General features: G+C 36.0%; 1 protein-coding gene across 4 annotated transcripts in view; it reads left to right on the top strand.

Annotated features, from left to right (window-relative positions):
• LOC138124538 (cilia- and flagella-associated protein 410) overlaps positions 1-18444 on the top strand; it is an 81838-nt gene that overhangs the window by 12417 nt on the left and 50977 nt on the right. The gene's annotated exons all lie outside the window — the stretch shown is intronic.

The following is an 18444-nucleotide window of genomic DNA, read 5'->3' as shown; positions in this document are numbered from 1 at the left end:
CAATAAAGTTAGAGGGTATTATGGTAGTTATAAGACGGTTTGCTGTCCTATTGTAAAATGATTTACAATTTAAGTCAAAATTGACTATTTCTAGACGAGGACTTTACTTTTGTGTTTCCAATAGCAACACTTAACCGGCATCCGGCCGTTTTTTGCGTTTTCCCGGATTCAAACTGATGACGTGAAGTATTGAAATTTGACACGGGATGAAATAAAAATAATTGTGCAACACAATCTATTGGTACTAATAACTAATAACTTGTAACTTGTATTTTGTAACTTGTAAATTCTTAAATATTGTGTAACGGGCCCCTGAACTTGCACTGTAATGACAGCTCTAACATTTCAGATTGTTAACCTAAATTTGTTGAGAATGAAAAGTCAAATCTAATAGTGTCAAAATTACAGTAACCCAAACATTTTTTGTAGCTGATGGTATTATTTTTGAAACCTAGCAACTGGCTTTATTTGGTTGAAATAACATCACACCTCGAGATGCCCTTCTGGGATTGGTAGAATTACAAGTCTGGTAACTCAGTCATGAAAGCAATAGTAAATTCTTTGTTTCTATTTTTTGACAACTTATTGTCGTCGGCAGGTGCCCTTTTTCTCTAGGGCGCGAGTTGTGAAAGGCCCTGTATGTACATATAACATTTTTTATTTCTATTTTATACATACAGGGGTTAAATTGGGTGCAAAATGACTCAATAATTTTAGAATTGGTTGCAAAACAACTCAATATTTTCGGATTCAATCGTCATTTTTTTTATTTCGCGTAAATATCTTCGGCAAGTAATAATGTCCTCTCTTTCTATTAACATGGTATAGGTACACTCAAAAAAAATCAAAAAATTTGACACTAACAGTGCGGGAGTTTAATAAACGGATAGTAGACGAAGGGCTCATTTGTGCTCGGAACAACATGGAGAACATTTTTAGCATTTATTGTAACAATTATTGAATAAAATAAACGTATTTTTCTTGAAGATTCACGTATTTTTTGACAATAAAATCTTACTTTAAACTTGCCACCATCCTGGCTTTCAACTGACGTTTTATTTTATGTTTGGAAAGTAGGTCAAGTGTGTAATTCAAGTAACGACATACAGATTCAAATCCATGGATAACTCGATCACAAATTATTTTGATCGCTCGATATTTGATTCAGTAGTTTGTGCCATTGGTATTGTTGGTTGAGGCAAAAAAAATTCAGAAGTAACCCTCTCGTGAATAGTGACCCTTTAGGACAGCTGACACGTGAAGAGAGGTACCCTTGTAAGTCTGTTAGTACCTTTTCCCCTTTTGTTTTACCCAAATTAGACCAGGCTAGACGAAAGGTTCCAGGGCTATCGCGTTGGGTTCAATTTAATGGGGGAGACAATTCAAGTCTAGACTGGATCACATATACAGAGTGTCTATAAAAGAACATATATCAAGAGTCCTGTGGAACTCGAATATATTTGATTTGAGGTTATGTAACTTCATTAATGACAGGTTCTTTGATTTTTACAATAAAAGCAATTAAACACCTTCGTGAGGCAGCAATCCATACTCCAACCTTTATAGGATGCAAATGCATGTGGATTTTTTGAACTCCATATTCTACAGGGTGTCTCAGCTAAGACTTTCGAGCCGGTTATTTGCCAAAGGATTTTTATGAAATTTAAAATACAGCTATTTTAGACGGCGAAGGTTCAATTAGTAATAATAAAATAACCTCAAGTTAAAAAATGTAATTTTAACACATGCTTCCTTTATTGAAAATTAGGCGCAATTATTATTAGATTGTTAAACATTAAAAAATAGGGGTCTTTAAAATCTGTCAAAATTGGGCGCGCTTTATTAGAAACGACAAATTGTGTAAATTTATTGAAAATACTCTAAAAATAGACTACAATTGTAGAAATTTCAATATTGTTGAAAAAGGAAACAATTTTTGCCTATGGAGAGTGTTGTTAGAACCTCAATGACACAGTTCGTTTTCTCGTGGAACACTATCCAAATGTAGGCTTTACAAAATGTAAGGTTAAAAGATTTGAAGACACAGGAAGCGTACGTGAACAAAAATTACCTTGCTAAAATATCCCGATTGTGTTTTAGTCCTTTGTGGAAGAATTAAAGCATCCAGTATAATAAATTACGTCCAAATGTTGTCTTTAACTTTGTAGATGTTTGTAAGGTTAGCAAGATAAACGTCAAATATGTCACCTGCGTTTGTGCGAAAAAGGATGACCAAAATTCTGCAAAATAGCGCGTTTGTTTCATACGCGTCTACGTTTTTGCATCTGCAGCTACGTTTAACACAGTTTTTTGCTTTTTTTTTTTTTGCAAACCAGACGTCTTTCGAGGACGAGTTTCTCCCTACAGCATTTTTTATTGACGATCAATTTTTTGATGTAAATCTTAAGTGATTCAACATTTTAAAAAGGCATGTAAAAATTACGTTTTTAAGACTTGGGTAATTCCATTAATGGGATTTTATTCTTTACCGTCTAAAAATCTGCATTTTAAATTTCACAAAAATCCTTTGGAAAATAACCGAGTTATTAGGCTCGAAAGTTTTAGCTGAGACACCCTGTATAGTTTTGTACTTCGGCAAAAAAAAAACTGATGTCTAATAATCTGCAAGCAAAGTTAAAAAATTAAATGTGAAAAGTTATTTATTAAAATTTAACATAAAATAACATTTTTAATTTACAATGCGAAAATTTCCGATAATAATGCGGAATCTGGAAAAGTGCCCCGAATGCTTGCAGCGTTTCCACGTTGAATGGCAAGGGAAATCCTCTCAAAAAGGAATTTCTTAGATTTTGAATCCCCTGATTCCGCGATAAGTCGGTCTCCGATGACATTAATGAAATCTATTGTTTCTTTGCACCAAGGGCCTAAGGTTTCAAAGGCTAAACCTTTAAATATGTAGTTTGACGAAATAATTGAACGATATTTGTTATGTTTGCGTTTGCAAGCCATTTCAGCGGCAAAACCTGAGACTTCAGATGTTTTCAATACGTAACTGTCTGCAAGTGTATCTACGACAGTGTTCTTGAAGTGTTGTGATTTTGTGTCGATAGAAGTTCAGGTTTTTTTATTACAATTTTGTGACAAGTGAAGAGTGGTACTATCGACTAGCAAAAAAAAACTGGTATAGTATGTTACTATAGTTTTGGAAGTGTCTAAAGCAACACCATGTACAGTCACGGTCACGGAATTTCGTCGTCGTTTTGTTACTACCGGTAGTGTTGAAAAGAGGAAATCGTCAGGTCGTCCCAAGGTGATGGAAAATGTAGTTGAAAGTATACGAGATCATTTAGAAGCACATCCGAGAACTTTTGGAGTTGACAGTAAAATAACGGACGAAATTCTGTGGCCATAACTGTACCAGTTTTTTTTTGCTAGTCGATAGTACATCAGCCTGAAGTGATAACTTCCTGAGGGAGTTTTGTTCCATTCATTGGCTGAAATCTTCAACAATTTCTTCATTCACTGGCGGTCTGCCTCTACTTTTACCTTTTTCAACACTTCCAGTTGCCACAAATCTATCCACAATCCCTTTAATGTTCCACGATGTTGTCATTTGGAAATTTTGCGAAAAATTCTTCTTTGCAAGCGTTTATATCGCGCGTTCAAATGAAATCCTGGGCTGGGAAGGCATTGGAAACCGTCAATTGTTGTGCTTTTTTAAAGCGTAGATTAATTGGAGCATGTTGACAGTTAACCTAAAATTTAGAGCCAAAAATATCTTTCCTTATTTTCTTTCTTTGCAATGTTTTACATTAAAAATAGAAGAACTTAACGATTCCTATTCTCGAAGCAAATACCTAAGGGCACCCTTTGCTAAAAACAAACATGTTGAATTATGTCCCGATTAAACATAAACAAATATCATTCGTGTCAAACGGTGGGAAATTCAAACTTTACACTGTTCTAAACGGTTTAATTTTTCCAACGCCTACTCAGCCCAGGATTTCATTTGAACGCCCGATAGAATAAACCCACTCTCCATTCTGCAGGGTACCATTTCGGTAATACGGTATCACAATTAAGGTGTTTTGCTCTAGCGATAAAACCATTGCGGTTTACTGAAAAGATTGCTTATTACTTACTGTAAACGTAGGAAAATAAATGTCTTACCTTCGCTAGTTCTTAACTTGTTTTTGGCATTTGCAGTTCACATTTTTGCGGAAAAACGTTTTTCTCTTGATAAAGACTGTTGAAGAAAATCACTAGCAATACAACACCGAACTCACAAACTGTTTAATTAATAATTTGAGATTTGTAATTTGACATCTAATTTGCCAGCTTCAACTATTCAACATAGTTCGGCCAAAAAAAATATAGAGCCGCACAATTTCACAGGACTCTTAATATATGTTCTTTTATAGACACTTTGTAGTTCACATCTCAAACTCTTGTAATGCTGTTCAGGTTTATAAGTTTGTGTATTTATAGCAAAGTAGTGCATTTAATTAAATGCACGTTTGCTCATGCGTGTTGAATCTGATTTTTGCCATGATCATAAAATACAGTCGCGGAATCGAAATTTCGGACAACATTTTTCTGTCACTTCAACAAAATCTCTGTAAACCACCTTTTCCTATCATCATGACTGACATTCCAAAATTTACTTTTCTCCATGACCGTTAGTGAATGTAATAATTCCGAAATCATTTTTAATAATAGAAAGTAAAAATTCTCACTCTTGGGATTGGAATATTTATTCTGAAACACTTGCTTGTTATGTGTTTTGCATGTATGTATTTGCATTCCATAACAAGTAACTGAATGTTTAAAGAAATACATAGATTGCCATGGATTTCAAAACTGTCAGTGTCAGATATCAATGCGACGTCCTAATTGTTTTGTGACAAGTTTTAATTGAAATAAACAAAAATTGTTCAGATTTAATTGTTTTTGATTCATACTTTCTGGTCGTGGAGAATTATTTACATGGTCGTGGAGAAAATACAGTCTGTTACTCGGTTAGAATGAAAATTCGATCTGCTTGTGGTTCCTCACGCTCGCTATTGCTCGCGCTCGGAATCTTCCACTCGTAGATCGAATTTTCTTTCTAACCTCGTTACAGAATATATTATTCTGTGTCGGTAACGCAGTCAGTTTTTGAATTTTGGGTTAATTGCAGTGAGTGTAATTAAATCATCGCTTTCACCTGCTGCCTACCCCTTATTATGCCGCAAATCACTATTTTTTTAATATACATAAATAAATCAAAATGACAAAAACATGATAAGAGTAAAACATGAGGTTATATTAACGTAAACTGTACATACTGTTACGGCCACAAACAAACTCCAGTTGTCCGGATCAGGGAGCTGGATAGGAGAGAACAACACACAAAATTCCGTGGACAATGGGCATTTATTGTCACCAGCTACGGGGGGCTTGACTAACTCCTGCACCTCGCAGGGTGTTACACGGGATTGTACGGACCACTCCTCGCTCGACAAGGGTGATCTGTAAATCCAGTGGTTCAGCGGGGTCGAGAGGTGATCTGGGGCTCTGGGGGGACCGAACAAAATCGGTTGCTGGGTGTTGCAGCAGTCTGGCGGAGTTCAGCTGGAGACCGATATTACGTCACAATACCTATCATTATCTATCTGCATCACTATTTTTCATAACTGTTAAAACCACTGAAACAATAACTTCTACAAAATTAGCCCAACAGAGAACTCACCAAAACAGTTTTTCACAACAAAACATGGATCAACAAAATTCCAAACAAAAGAGGTTGTTATGCGTTGCGTGTTTGTGATTGGTTTACAGGTCGACCAAAACAGCTTGGCGGGTGACGCAGTGGACTGAAATCCCTCCCACTAGCGGAGCGCACTTGTTTATTGGGTCTGGAATTGTTTAGATCGTGTACAAAGGGGCGAAAATCAGCGCTTCAAGCTTCAAATGAACAGCATATCCGGGCTGTTTTGAGCAGATTTGCTTCATTGAGTGTACCGTACCTACAACCATAGCCATATCCTTGTCTTACAGAGACTCGCTCCTTTCCTGTTGTGCGCATCTCATCCGCCAAGCTATTCTGGTCAAGCAGTACTGATTTTAGTTTAATCAGTGGTACCAACACATAATGCATTTAGCATGAATTTTTCTTGAAGTTTACCCCAAGCAATTTCACTTTCAGCACAACATATTTGGCACCCTCTGTTGACAAAACATTCACTTTGCTCACTAGTTAGAATAGTTATTTACACTACGAGAGAGGAAGGTAAAGCTTTTGTTCACGCGAATTGCATGTTCGGCCAAGACGCGCAGTGGAGTGAACGATGCAATTCAAGTGAACAAAAGCGGCCTTACTCTCGAGTGCTGTATTTGGTTTGGTTCGATATCTTAGATACCTCCTTGGAAAATGAGTCTGTAACTTTATATTCAAAATTTTAAATAAAATCAAAACAAAAATAAATATGTAAATCACATTTTCGGAGAGATCTGTTGTATTGTATCGTACGCTTCGATCGGTACGATTATATGATGTAGCTCGGTGGCCGCATGGCTGTCGGAGACAGTGCTCCGAGGTCGCGGTCCCGGCGCTAGTGGGTTCGAATCCCACCGAAGGGGGAGGATTTTTTCGAAGGAAGGAACCTCCGCCAGGCCATGGATGTGTGTGTATGTCTAGCAGGGGATGACGGTAGGGTGGTGGGAGGAAGAGCGACACTCTTCCGACACCACCGCGAGGTCAACAGGGTTCGAATCCCAGGCCGGATGGCCTCCCATGGATGTTGTGTTGTGTGCGTTTCGTGTCGTCCAGAAAAAAGGAGAGTTGTGGAGAGGAGAGGGTGGGCGTGGGTGGCCGGGGAAAGTACCCCGGAGCCCCGCCGCACCACCAAAGGAAAAAGGGAAAAAATTAGTCGACCGCAAGGTACCTGATAGGCCAATATGGTGAAAGGGGAAGGCTATAAAAAAAAAAAAATATATGATGTTATTAAATAATGTAAACGGATTTAAACTTAACAAAAATAGATTTATTACGAATTTGTGACAACTACAAGGCGTCTTGTACGTTTAGCTGCTCAAGTAGAAGTCACGCTATACAATACAAGTTTTGTGCAGCCCCTCAAGAAGCTGCAAGGGTACCGGTCATAAACCCCCATCTGCGCTATTTTAAAATATGAAAGAAAATGTGGGTGGTCGAAGACATCTGTTGCCATGGAAAAAAATAAAATTCAGAATAAACGAAGTTTTATAAAGTCAATAAAGTGATCGTGCACACGTTGTGGAAATGAATGTTGCAGAATTCTATGTTCCTGATGATGTCCTGGACGCTGCAAGTGCCGCGAAGTACCAAATGGTGCCTACGAAATCAAAATTACGATACCAAAAAGAATTGGAAATATTTACACAATGGCAGACCGAGAAACGGATCAAAGGGAAAGACGAAAATGTGATGGCATATTTTAAAAATATAGAAGCAGCATCGGCGCGGTCGTGATATTCAATGTTGAAGAGTTTGTATTTCAAAACGTTGACATCTCCAGGTGAGAGGTTTTTTAATAAGCTATTAGTCGTTTTAATATAATAAATGGTACAGGTTCAGCAGTTTCACCTCTTTTTTGAAAACAAAATGTAGAAACTATCAGCCGAAAAAAGCTGCAACTTTTTCAAGAAACGATGTTTGCAAGTTTTTACTAGAAGCGGCGGACCACGAGTGGATCCTTCAGAAAGTTGTACTGATGATGGGCATATTCGATGGCTGTCGTTGTGATGAATTATGTAAAATGATGAATTGTTATAGTTATTATTGGTATGTAATTATTTTCAATATACAAATTCTTTTTCGTAAAATCGAATTTCAATTGTGCGTGAGCAAAAGTGAATGAGCGAAAGTGAAATCTTCACCGACTGGTAACCATGGATACAGACCCACTTTCTAGGGAGGTATCGAACAAAATATTATTTCCTCACTAGTGATTGAATTACCATCTTCGCCAACAATGTTCAGTGAATTCACTGTAATTCAATGATCATGGAAAAAAATAGATGTCTTATGGATTTCAATTTGGAATCTTCAAAGTGGTATTATCGCGGCCAAAATACCTTGGTCGTCAATGTGACATAAATGATATTCAATTGCAAAGCAAGCTTTAGGATGGTTAACCTTCTTTTTTTACTGTTGTCAAAATTATTTTAATCTGTCAGTGTTATATGGGTGGGGTAAATCCCAGTTGCAGAGGCGGGGTTCAAAAGCAAAAGATCAATATGGTCGCGGTTTAGCCAACCCTTCAGAAGCAAGTCAGACGATTCTATATTTATCAAAAACTGAAGGTGCCATATTTTTGACAAGAATAATTTGAAATTGACATGTATATTGACCACGACCTTCTTAATAGTCGAGACTCTTGGCTCTCTCCGGCCTGTTCATTTGAGCAAAATACCATTATGCACTTGTAAGACGTTTGGCGCTAGCGAACGGGCGATTTGAGTTCGGAACCACGCGGTTTGAAACTTGGCTTTCTGTCTGTATGTTGTCACCATCAGGTACTTTGTCGGATAAAGACATGATTACTACATTTTAATCGAAATTTTCGGTTAGTTAAGTATTAATTGCATAGATAATCGTTCCTAGTATACATAATATTCTTAAATACAACGAAATTTATGGAGATGTTTTGTTTTCACCAACTTAATTCAACAGGTGGTGGTTATTTGGGTTTGGCACGGCCTATACCTCCTAATAAGCTGCCCTTTTGTATGGGTTTCAGAAGCTACGCGCCCCTGCACTAAATAAAAAAACTCTGAACGAAACAACCAGCCGGGTTTGCCTGCTGTTTACAACCACAATATGTTTCCTATTGTAGACAACTAACCCAATATAACCTTAGAGAAAACGGACAACTATACAGGGTGGAACAAAAGTATCAAATATTGGCTGTAACTTTTTAATTTGACAATCTATGAAAAAATGTTTAATATAAAAGTTGATTGGTGTATTATCCTGCATCATCTGGTCTTTCTAGTTTGTTCCTGTCTTCCTTTGTTTCGCTGCTATGGCAACCAACTTTGGTTTTTTAAATAGCACCCATACATTTTTTGTGTGATTTTCAAACAAGCGTATCTTTCTGTATTCATAAATACAGTTTTGCCATTATGGGGAAGAAGAATAAAATTAAAAAAAAAAAAACAAAGATGATAAAATTAACTTACTAAGTAATAAAATGCAATATCAAGAATGCCATGGAAATTTGACAATTTTTGTTGAACGTCATGCATGATAATAAACCAAACAATTTTTATATTAAACATTTTTTCATAATTTTTCAAATTAAATATAAAAATTGTTTGGTTTATTATCATGCATGACGTTCAACAAAAATTGTCAAATTTCCATGGCATTCTTGATATTGCATTTTATTACTTAGTAAGTTAATTTTATCGCCTTTGTTTATTTTTTTTTTAAATTTTATTCTTTTTCCCCATAATGGCAAAACTGTATTTATGAATACAGAAAGATACGCTTGTTTGAAAATCACACAAAAAATGTATGGGTGCTATTTAAAAAACCAAAGTTGGTGGCCATAGCAGCGAAACAAAAGAAGATAGGAACAAACTAGAAAGACCAGATGATGCAGGATAATACACCAATGAACTTTTATATTAAACATTTTTTCATAAATTGTCAAATTAAAAAGTTACAGCCAATATTTGATACTTTTGTTCCACCCTGTATATGCAAGTCTATTACTGATGAAAAGATTTTTGAAATTCCTACCTGGGCTAATATTTAAACTTTCAAGCCAGCGATTCCCTAGAATATTGTTTGAAGGCAATTCATTGAACGTTTTTTTCTTTTTATAATTCTTACACGTCTTCAAACAGCGAATAAAATCAAAAGTCCATTCAAAAAACCACCACCTGTTGCTTTAGAGTGGTAAATTTAAAAAAACCGTAGGTAGTTATTTTTTTATACTATGTTGGTAACTATAAATTATGACAGCACGTTTAATTTATTTATTAATTCTTATTATTTTTACTTAAACATGGCCAGAACAGAATTCACACGAACCCCCGATAATCTCAAATTATTTACTTTCATTAATTTCAACTTTTGAAGAGTAAAATTAGTAAAGTAAAAAAGCTTGTCGTTGTTCAAAGAATATGCATTACGTAGTGTTATTAATGATTTATTACAAAAATAAAAATTAACACCAAATCTGCAGTGGATCTTAAGTCAACACAGGGTATAATTTTTACCATGCAATTCCCTATGGCAACAGTTAAAAAGAACGCATAAGAGGTCAACTCTACTGTGGAGGAATTAAGGGCAAGAATAACTGAAGCTTGTAATTCCATTACTGTGCGACATTCACAAAACACGGAAGAAATTTTCAAGATCGCTTGAGACATTGTCTAGCAGTCGAAGGAAACCACTGAACAATTCCTTTGACAATTTCTGTTAATTTGTTGGGTTATTTGTGCGTTAACGTTTTTACGTTTTATTATTTGTTTTTTTAAACAAATAAATGTTTGCATGTTCTGCCTTCGAAAAGCTAATTTAATCATAGCCTCGAGGAGATCTCGCTATTTATTTTTTAAATGAAAGTGACAAAAGTCAAAAGTGGAGATGATCAGGTGCTGGTTGAGCCGACAGGGACGCTATTCTGGCGACCGCTCGACGTACTATTATTCCGGGGCGCTAGAATAGTAGATTAGTAGATTACATACCGAGGTGGAAAGTGTTTCATTCCTGTCGAGAGCTAAGATAGTTTACCAAGGCGTAGCCGAGGTGAACTAATGCTCGAGACAGGAAGGAAACACCTTCCCACCGAGGTTTGTATACTATTTTATTCGGAATCATTACATTTTTAGCAAATAAACAATTAATTTCATGCAATTTCATTTCTACCGTTTTTCGACAATTCGTATATAGTTCTCCCAGAGCTGCAGCGGTTTCATGGCAGGGTACCATTGTATAAACGTTAACAACACCCACAATAGGTTTAAATCGCAAGTACAACCCCTAATCGTAAATTCGTCCAAGTACTACCCTGTAAACTGACAGGTATAGAACGAAAATGATGATTGACAGGGGTCTGTTTATGTCGCTTATCGGCATTTCAACAGGCGTAATAATTACTATTGCCCTTCCATAAAACCGCTGCAGCTCTGAGAGAACTATACGCCGCTGAAAAAACGTCATAACAGGGTGGAAAGTGGCCTATTACTGATCAAGAGAGGGAAGTAAAGATAAAAAGGAATGGTTAACTTTCCGCCCTCGTATAAGGTTAGGAATGTGCATATTACAATACGATTCCGAATAATATTAGATTACATACCGAGGTGGGAAGTGTTTCATTCCTGTCGAGAGCTAAGAGAATTTACCAAGGCGTAGCCGAGGTGAACTAATGCTCGAGACAGTAGACTCGGAATAAAGTGTAAAGGGACGGTCACGTGATCTGCGCGCAAAACCAATTTGCGTGGTCGAGTCCATTCGGCCGAAAATAGGGTAGATTTGTCAGAGAGTTGTTTACATGTTAATGTATTGCAACTTTATTTACGACTTTGCTTTAGACGATTCCCAAGTTTACCCAAGGCTTCAAATCTGTCTTCTCGAGACAACTGAAGATAACTTTAATTGTTTTCGTAAGTACAAAAAAAAATAATAGGAAAATTTATTTTATAACCTCACTTTCAATAACAATTAAATTGTAAATGAAATGAAATGAAAACTGAACTAATACCACCGGAATTTCGTAGGTTTTTTTTAGCAGAATCAGGCAGAATGGCTTCACATCAAACTTTTGGCCAGCGTGGGAAAATTTTACACAGTCAAGGTCGCGAAATTATCGCCAACGTCATCGCATTTATGAAACACGAATCAGAGTGTGTTAGAAATAATCGGGAGTTGACTATTCCTATCATCAATTACAAACAACGAGTTATGGCGTCCACAGGTATATCTGAGAAGATATACAAAACAATTACAAAAGAGTCAAAACCTGCTGGAGCCTCGACTTCTTTTTCAACTCCAAGAAAGAAGCGACCACAGAAGAAATGTGTAAAGTGTTAGTGACTTGAAATATCTATTTAGTGTTAGTGATTTGAAACATTTATTTTGTGATTTAATTGTGTTACTGTTTTGAAACATCGATTTCGTGTTAGGGGCGGTTTCACCAACGCCAGTTAAAGTTAAGTAAACTAAGTAACGAAACATTTTTGTGTTAGTGATCTGAAATATCTGTTTGGTGATTTAATTGTGTTAGTGTTAATGAAATCTGAAATATTTGTTTGTTGTTTTTTTTTTTTTGCTCATTATTAACTGTCCATTCCTAATTAATTTAAACCTAGACCGTTCCTTAGCCCGGTGGGAAGTTGCCAGCCTCTTCGTGGTCCCACTAGAATACTAGATGCTTTCACAACTATCTTTGAGTGAAAGTAACAAAATTGGTAAAGACAATCCTTTAATTTAATTATTCGAAACTGTACAAAATTGAAATATGTATGTATCAATAAATATAAACTAAATAAATCTGATAATGTATCTATATTAATTTTTACAACGCTAACCGTCGACAAACTTCAAATCTTCTTTATGCATTATTCAATTCTGAATGCATAAATTATATCAGTATTATAAAATAATAATGCTAAACTTCAGCCTCAAATCTGTCAAAAATCCCCTATTCATTATTATTGATTATATCATAAACTGTTTAAAACGTTTTATTCTACTACGGTGAAAATTTCCCATTACATGATGCGCCACTGTGTTGGTTCCCAGTGATTCTCATTTTCCCTACGCCACTGACGCGTTAAAGGCCGCGCAAGCTAAGCTCCGCCCCAGGTCCTTTACAGTTTAATACGATTCTAATGAAACACATTCCCACCGAGGTTTGTATACTATTTTATTCACAATCGGTTAGTAACGTGCAGCTTTTCTAACCTCTTAAAGGTTAGAAAGTGAGCGATTACTCGTGTACACATCAACCGGTCAGTAATGGTGAAAAAGGAGTCAGTAATGAGTCGTAAGCGGTTAGTAATGAAACCCATAACTGACCTGTGGTGGCGCTACTGTTGCACCAATCCTGGTATCGTAATTTGCTTTTCTAAGGTAAGAGATTGAGTGTTAATTTGTGTGCGGATTCCCGCAATTCTGGGGAGGGTACACTCTATTTCACTATCGCACATTTTGTTTATTAAAAAATGTGAGCAAATGTCAATTTGGTTTGACTTTTGCGAACTAAAATTTAATACAATCTCAATCGTGCGCCCCTACTAAGTTTAAATATTTTGCCGAAATAAACGATAATATTACGGAGGTTGGTTTTTATTTATTTTTTATTAGGTATTATAATATTGCTTGTTTAATTAAATGATTGATTGTGAATAAAATAGTGAGCAATTACTCGTGTACACATCAACCGGTCAGTAATGATGAAAAGAGGAGTCAGTAATGAGTCGTAAGCGGTCAGTAATGAAACCCATAACTGACCTGTGGTGGCGCTACTGTAGCACCAGTCGCGAAAATCTGTACGTTTTTCTGATATCGTAATTTGCTTTTCTCAGGTAAGAGATTGAGTGTTAATTTGTGTGCGGATTCCCGCAATTCTGGGGAGGGTACACTCTATTTCACTATCGCACATTTTGTTTATTAAAAAATGTGAGCAAATGTCAATTTGGTTTGACTTTTGCGAACTAAAATTTAATACAATCTCAATCGTGCGCGCCTACTAAGTTTTAATATTTTGCCAAAATAAACGATAATATTACGGAGGTTGGTTTTTATTTATTTTTTATTATTATAATGTTGCTTGTTTTATTAAATGATTGATTGTGAATAAAATAATATACAAACCTCGGCGAAAGTCCATTCCTGTGTCTTGGGAACTAGTTCACCTCGAGGACAAGCCTCTCGGTAAACTATTGTTCTCTCGACAGAAATGGAACACTTTCCTTCTCGGTATGTAATATACTATTATTCGGAATCATTACATTTTTAGCGAATAAACAATTAATTTGATGCAGTTTCATTTCAACTGTTTTTCGACTTTCAGTAAGTACGCCACTGGAAAAACCTTATAATAGGGCGGAAAGTGGCCTATTACTGACCAAGAGAGAAAAGTAAAGATAAAAAGGAATGGTTAACTTTCCGCCCTCGTATAAGGTTAGGAATGTGCATATTACAATACGATTCCGAATAAAATATTTTTTTCACAACTTTTTGGACAGTTTAGGATATTGAATTGTAATCTATCCGATAATTTAAAAAATCTTTCAACTTTGTTCCAAAAATGGTTTAAATATTTTCATCAGAACAAAAGTTAACAGGGGGTATAAGTTTCACCATGCAATTCCCTATGGCAACAGTTTAAAAAAATGCTCTGTACATACACAGTGATCACAAAAAAAAAACGCCCCAGCTTATATCTTTCTTATTTGAAATCCGATTTCAACAAGCGGTACATCAAATTAAAGGGTTCAAAAAGTACTATAAACTGGATATAAAATGTTGCCCTTAGCAACCCTATCTTACAAGGGTCCAGGGTCAACTTAAATTTTTTAAATAGCAACATATAATTTTTTTGGTACAGTTAGATTCATTGGGGCGTATGATTTCCCATTCGTTAAGCCTTTCATTAGCTAAATAATTGATTAGACAAAGTGAGAGTATATGCCAAGCACTATGTTAGACAGAGACAAAACAATTTAACGACGTTCTTTAACTTTAATGAAAGGGAAATCATACGGCCCATTATGTTTTTCTAAGTTAAAAAATATAGCACAGCCTGTATATTTAAATGTTATTCTAACATAAGAAATAAATAAAATTCAATTACAAATCATTAGGAATAAGTAGAACTTTATTCGTAACAGGCCATGAATTACTTAAGATATTCTTGTAGCCATGGAAACACAAAAAAAAAAAAAAAATTATTTTGAAAATAAACTTTATTTGTCGTGATTTTTGTTTAATTTTTTTTCTCCAATTTCGTGTTGTGAAATAAAATGAACAATAATGAAATTGTGGATATGTTGCAAGCATATTTCGGAAATAATAGAAATTACTACTTGCAGAGAAACGCCACCTGAAAGCCTTCTCAATGCCACGCGAAGTGTCTCGAACAAAATGGTGCTCAATTTGAACAGATCAGTTGAAAAAAAATTATTGTTGTTTTTATTGTTTGTATTACTTAATAAATATTGTTTCCATGACTACAAAAATGTCTTCATAAGTAATTCATAGCCTGTTACGAATAAAGAATTAGAAATTAGAATGAGATTTAAATATACAGGTGTGCTATATTTTTGAACTCAGAAAAACATAATGAATCTAACTGTACCAAAAAAATCGTATGTTGCCATTAAAAAAAATAAAGTTGACCCTTGACCCTTGCAAGGGAGGGTTGCTAAGGGCAACATTTTATATTCAGTTTATAGTACTTTTTAAACCCTTAAACATAGTAGGCGCTGTTTAGCTGTGTGCTGCATACGTTTTACACTAAATATTTGTGTGGTGTGAACATGATGTGACAATGTCAGAATTGTCAAAACTTAACCATGGTAGTAAAGCAATGATGTATTTATCAATATTAATAACGGAAATCAATATTTGAAGTAGGAGAAACTAAAAACGTCTGTTTGATTCTGCGATCACGTCTGTCATTTGTCATTGTCATTGTGTGCATTCCTTTTATAGCCTGGCTGAGGATGATGCGGCTCGCTCCGACGGCGCGCAGCTGATGATGGTAGGGGTCCAGCGATTACATTCTCGCTGGCGACGGTAGCGCTCCGAAAGGGTTAGTACGGGGCGCTCTGGTACTAAATCCGTGATTTATGCTACATACTAAATTTATTTGCCATCAATTTGACTTTTTTAATTTTCCACACCAGCAACCAGAGGTTCATGCAAGAAGTATGTAAAATAAGTTGGCATATTCGTATTATACACACAATCTTTATCCAAATTGCATTATTATGCATTATTTCTAATTTTACGTTTATGTTCTTCAATTTTCAGATCATTTTCAATTTTTCATATAGGTATAATACAATAAGTGGTCTAATTTTTTCCGACAAAATTTGTCATTTAAGACATGAGTAGCTTTTGCAACGAAAACGAGTGTAATTTTCCAAAAGCAAAAGCTACGAATGCCTTAAATGACAAATTTTGCAGAAAAAATTAGACCACGAATTGTATTCGACTTGACAATCCACCGAGAAAATTTTTATCGAGTTGACCTAATAAATTTGACGTTTCATTTTGACATACATTTTTTCGCTGAAAAACCACTAGTTGTTTTTTCACTCAGCTGGTTGTTTTTTCACTCTGATCGGTGTTTTTTCACTATAAATCAATTTGATTGGTCCAAATTTGAAAAATGCTGCAATTCGATTGGTTAAAAATTTTCGAGTTGGATTGTCATCCTTAATTTAAACAGATATCCGGCAACAATATACCTATTCAGAAAATATAACCTTAAACTGAAAACAACGTAACCTAACATAAAAAGTGTCAATTTCCTTTAGGAAATTTAGTTATCACCGAGGTACTACCAACAAAGTCACTATGTAGATGGTCATAGCCAACTCGGTCCCAAAAAGATTGTGAATGCCTTATAGGTAAACTTTGTCCAGCGAGAGATTGGTTGACATAAAAATCACTAAATTCTACATAGAGAAAGTAGTACCTAGCACATGTAAAATTTGAAATACCGTATGTTTCAAAAAATTCCTGGTCAAGTAGGTTCTGAAAAAAAAAAACGTATGGCGTAACTTGAGTAATCCAGGCGGAAATGTGTTTATCACAATAATTGTTTCGAACGAACTGTCATAAAATGACAATTTCAGGAAAAGCTTGAGAACGGTTATTTTCTTACGATTCTACTAAAATTTGCGTTGGTTGAACTTTAATATTGCCGCCAGGATGGTATTAAAGGTTTTTTTTTTAAAAGCCTTTCCCCTTTCACCACTACGGGCCTATCAGGTACCTTGCGGTCGGCTTTTTTCTTCTCTTTTTTCCTATGTGGTGCGGCGGGGCTCCGGGGTACTTTCCCCGGCTACCCACGCCCACCCTCTCTTCTCCTTCCTCCTTTTTCTGGACGCCACAACACGAATACAAACACAAACATCCATGGGAGGCCCATCCGGCCTGGGATTCGAACCCTGCTGACCTCGCGGTGGTGTCGGAAGAGTGTCGCTCTTCCTTCCACCACCCTACCGTCAGCCCCTGAAAGACATACACACACATCCATGGCCCGGCGGAGGTTCCTCCCTTGGAAAAAATCCTCCCCCTTCGGTGAGATTCGAACCCACTAGCGCCGGGACCGCGACCTCGGAGCACTGTCTCCGACAGCCATGCGGCCACCGAGCTACCGTATTAAAGGGGTTAAAGTTAGGTTATGAATCCAGATCAACAAAAACATCCGCGGAATATGTGTAAACAAGTACATAACTATTAACAATATGTAATGTGTTTTAAATTAATCTAGAGCAAGTGTTGAAAATGATAGTCTTGAGCTTCGATGCACATTGAAAGTGCAGGCCAGAGATCGTCAAAAAATTGCCACAAAGAACGAAGAATCTCCCGTACTGTAGCCCCGTCTTATTGAAAATACCCTTGAGCGAGTTCGAGTTGAGTGATGAAAACATCAAGAATGTTGTTTCGATACCTTTCAGCTGTTACTGAATCATCAAGAATCAAGATCCTTTCAAACAATTCTTTGACAAGTTGACACTGACAAATCAGTCTGCTCCGACAGTTGCCTGAGAGATCATGGGGTTCGTCTTCCATTTGACGTTGGGACAGTCTCAGTATTTTCCTCAATACAAATTTTAGGTCGACTACTTCCGCTGAGCATTGCCATTTTCTCGAAATGTGTGAAGAGTATGACCATTGCGAAAATAAGGTTCAATCATGAATATCTGTTGTTCAGGAGTGAAAACCATTTTCATAGATAAAATTTTGCGAACAAAATTATTATGGCGATTAATGACGTTTTTGACAGTTCAATTATTATCTAAGCCATACGTTTTTAATGCTTTTGTTGTTTCAGAACCTACTTGACCAGAAATTTTTTGAAACATCCGGTATATCCTTTAAGCAGTAACATTTTTGCCCCGAAATTATACTCTAATTAATTCTAGTGCAGTTTGTAGTGTTGGGTTAATTTAATACAATTTAAAATCTCCCATTCTCTCGCTGGACGAAGTATACAAACCTAAATAATTTTCATTTTTCACTTTAGTGTACTTAATTCAATGTTAATTCAAATTTATCATCATCGGAGTCACTACTGCCCACGAAAACGTTGCTATCTCCTTCGAAATCTCTCATTTCAAATAACTTACTTAGGGGGTCATTCACGAATCGGTAAGGCTCGATAAGACATTGCAAATTCAAAACCATGACAACTAACATTGTTGAAGCATTGTATTTGCCGTTTCGTTAACGATTTGCAAATTATCTGAGTTTCGTGAATGACCCCC

The sequence above is a fragment of the Tenebrio molitor genome, chromosome 2, assembly GCF_963966145.1.
Source record: "Tenebrio molitor chromosome 2, icTenMoli1.1, whole genome shotgun sequence".
In the NCBI taxonomy this organism is placed as follows: domain Eukaryota; kingdom Metazoa; phylum Arthropoda; class Insecta; order Coleoptera; family Tenebrionidae; genus Tenebrio; species Tenebrio molitor.
This window is presented reverse-complemented; position numbering and strand designations above follow the sequence as displayed.